The sequence below is a fragment of the Myotis lucifugus genome, unplaced genomic scaffold, assembly GCF_000147115.1.
Source record: "Myotis lucifugus unplaced genomic scaffold, Myoluc2.0 scaffold_904, whole genome shotgun sequence".
Classification (NCBI taxonomy): domain Eukaryota; kingdom Metazoa; phylum Chordata; class Mammalia; order Chiroptera; family Vespertilionidae; genus Myotis; species Myotis lucifugus.
In genome coordinates, this window is record NW_005871952.1 from 101265 (window position 1) to 105175 (window position 3911).

The following is a 3911-nucleotide window of genomic DNA, read 5'->3' on the forward strand; positions in this document are numbered from 1 at the left end:
ACCGGTTCTCTGTTCCCCACCCACACTCCCCTCCCCTCTACCCCGATCCGATCCGCCTCATCCTTTTCTCCCTTCTCCGCCTTCTCCTTCCCCCTTTCCTCTCCCCTCTTTTCCTTTCCTCTTCCCCCTTCCCTCCCCCGCTCCTCTCGCGGGGATCCATGCCGGCTCCTTGTCCTCTACCCAAACCCCCGCAACCCCCCTTTCAAACCCATCCTTCCCCTGGCCCCACCCTCCCCCCGCGGACTTCCTTCATACCCATTTTCGGGCCTCCTCCTCCGGAAATTCTGTTTCTTTGTACTAATGTTGTGGCCCCACCCCATACAAAGAAACAGAATTTCCGGAGGATGAGCCCAGAAATGAGGATTTAAAAAGATTCCCAGGTGATTCTAATGTGCAGCCAAGGTTGAGAACCACTGCTTTAGACAGTGAGCTTTTCCAATGCTCTGAGGTCCTAGATCCATGGTCGGCAAACTGCGGCTCACGAGCCACATGCGGCTCTTTGGCCCCTTGAGTGTGGCTCTTCCACAAAATACCACATGCGGGTGCGCACATACAGTGCAATTGAAACTTCATGGCCCATGCACAGAAGTTGGTTTTTGGCCTGGGCGAGTCTATTTTGAAGAAGTACTGTTGATATTTGGCTCTGTTGCCTAATGAGTTTGCCAACCACTGTCCTAGACGATGCATTAAATCTTATATTACAAGAATGTGTCCACAAGACAATGAATTCTTGAATATCCAGTCTTATGTTCTAGCTTCCTTTCCCCTCAGCTCCCAGACAAGGGATAAGGATTTCTTTCTGGGAGGGTCAGGCAGCCAGAATTACTCATCCTTACTAGCTCTGAGTTGCAGAGGCTAAATTGCAGGAGAGTGTTACAGAAAGGTTGGGGTCACTCTTTGCTTCCATTCCTACTTCTTGGTGTGGAAATCCTACCACAGCAATGGCAAGATGAAGTATTGGAACCTCAATTGTCCTTGCCTTGCTCCCTTGTAGGGCAGAGGTTTCATGGTAGTAAAGGCAAGCCAAAAAGCTAGAGGCTTCTACCCTCACTCAGTGGGTAGAGCACTGGCTCAGAGATTTTTTTTTTCTAGGAGAAAAGAAAGTTCACAATAACACAGCCCTGAAGTTCTAACCTAAAGGAACTAATTTTATTTGAAACAGTGTGAGCAAGTTCAAGTCTAAGGGTGTTATTGAAAATAATGGAGATTTTGGTGGTAAGTATTTAAGTGTTACATGGGTAGGGAACCTTTTTCTGCCAAGGGCCATTTGGATATTTGTAACATCATTGGCAGGCCATACAAAATTCTCAGGCCTTATAAGGCCCTCGGGTCAGGTGGGTCCTACATTCCCTCCCCTGATTTAAGAGGAGACAAATAACTCCATAAGAGCCAAACAATGAATTGAACAATGCATTTAGTTTTACCCTAGATGAGGAAGGCTGGTAGTAGAGCAGGCTTTGTGTAAAGGTATGCTTAGAATCCAATTTTAAGCATGTCAAGCTTGATGTTTTTAAGACCTCCAAATGGAGGTGTTAAGTAGGCAGGAGTTTGATAGTTGGACAGAGGTGTGGGTGAGACATTTCTATTAGGAGTCATCAGAATGCAGGTGGTGTTTAATGCCATGGGGACTAATGACACATTAAGAGAGAGAGAGTCTTGATATAAAAGGAAGAAGGAAGATTGAGCTCTTGAAGTATGCTTGCATTATGAAAGAGTTCTAACAGAAGAGGAAGAACCAGTAAAGCAGAGTGATATAGGAAGTAAAGCAAGAGTATAGTATTCTCAAGTTCAAGTGAAGAAAGTGTTTCAAGGAGGAAAGAGTGATAAAATGATGCTGGTAGGACAAGGAAGATGATTGAGAAGAAAAAAATTGGATTTAGTAGAGGCCATTGGTAACTTCTATTTAGTTGTCATCAGGTACATTATCTATTTGAAATATCAGAAACAGCTTTGATTTCTTTCTTTCCCACCTCCAATATCTAGTAAACCTGTCCTGTCAATTGTATTCCATAACCATTACTCATCACCTACACTGGGGTAAATACCATTTTATATGCTTGCATATGGAAATGAACAAGACTTGGACCCTCTTCTTCAAGAGATTACAGTGCAGAATGTGGTGCATATATATAGTATCTCAAGTAATCCCTATACTTTTATGAGGTGGCATCATTTTATACAGAAAAAAAAATGAAGGAGAGAGAGATTGAGTAACCCATCTGGGGTCATACAGCAGGTAAATGGTGGAAGCTCTATGCAAAACCAAGGAGTCTAACTTTCACATTTGTGTTCTTCACCACAACTGTTGATGACTTGCCCTAAATTACAAAAATTGACTTAAATCTACTAATTCATTCCCTCATTTTAAATTACTTTTCCTTCTTGCTTCCCCTTTTTAATGTTTACTGGAATAACTTTTCTAATAAATCCCTTGTGAATCTATGTCTTAGACCGGCTTCTCAGGAACCTAAGACATATTATCTTCCATATTGCTAAAGAACTATAATAGTGCCCTAGCTGGTTTGGCTCAGTGGATAGAGTGTAGGCCTGTGGATTGGAGGGTACTGGGTTTGATTCCAGTCAAGGGCACAAGCCAGGGCTTGATCCCTTGTAGGGGGTGTGCAGGAGGCAGCTAATCAGTGATTCTCTATTCCTCATTGATGTTTCCATCTCTCTCTCCCTCTCCCTTCCTTTCTGAAATCAATAAAAATATATTTTAAAAAAACCAATTGTGATAGTGATATCTCTACATCTTTGATTGATTAATTAGTGTTTGAAATAGTTGTAATGACTGATGAGGTCCCAAGGGCCTCAATATCTTGAGATGCATTTTGAGGTATAAGTTAAAATCACATTTATTTTGTTCTTAACTGTGATTTGCCAAAAATTCCTTGTTGAATATTTCTGCCAGTGAAGCCCAGATGAGAATATCTCAGCCTATCAATGAGGTTATAATGAAATTTTACTCAAAAACAAAGGAATAAGAAAGTTGGGAAAGGCACTATCCATCTATCCTATATAATAAGAGAGGAATAAGCTAAATAACTGTTATGCTGTAACATCCCAACTAATCTACAAGTGGTGGATGCCAGAGTCCAGCCCCAGAGGTCCAGGGGTTCCCAAAGGTGAGGACGGCGTCGGCGAAGAATGATGGACACGGAGACAGTGTTCAGATCATCAGCATAGTTGGGTTCTCTTTTATTGTCCTGTTACAGCTGTATTTATACCATTTGATCCTATAAGCATGCCTCTATAGTCACATCATGGTATGTTTTGGGTCCTCCCTTGACTTTCCACAGTTCCTTGTTTCATATCCATAGTTTCTTATCTGAGTTTTGCCAAAAATCCCATCTTCATCTAGTTCTGTTGATTTTAATCCTATCCATTCTATTCCAAAGGTTAGGGCTAGTTTGTTATCTCCATTCCAAGGTCACTACTCTACTGTTCTGTTAAACTACAAGGAAGTAACTGAAGGAGATTATCCTAAGTAAAGATTATGTAGCTTAAGCGTAATTGTTCCTAGTTAAGGTGATTAACTACCCCACTGGCACTTAGTTAAGGGGTTTTACTGATTTATTCCCTTCCTTAGTCCTGTTAATCCCTAACTCCAGGGAAACATCCCAACCTGGGGAAACAACCTTTCTCGGGGAGGTGGCCCTGGTTAGAACACATAGCACTAAGAAAGGGGGGGCAAACATATTAAGAACAGTATGCCAGGTCCCTTAAAACATATGCTGTGCAGATGTTTCTTCCCTGCAGCGACTGTGTCAAGCAGCAAGGATGGACCGGCTTCTGGCAGGTGGAGAGCTACAGGGGGCAGGGCAGCAAGGTTCAAGCAGAGGAGAGCTACCAGCAGCGGTGGGCAGGTGGCCAGCTGAGGCAAGCGGCAGTGAGCTACTAGCGCATGGATT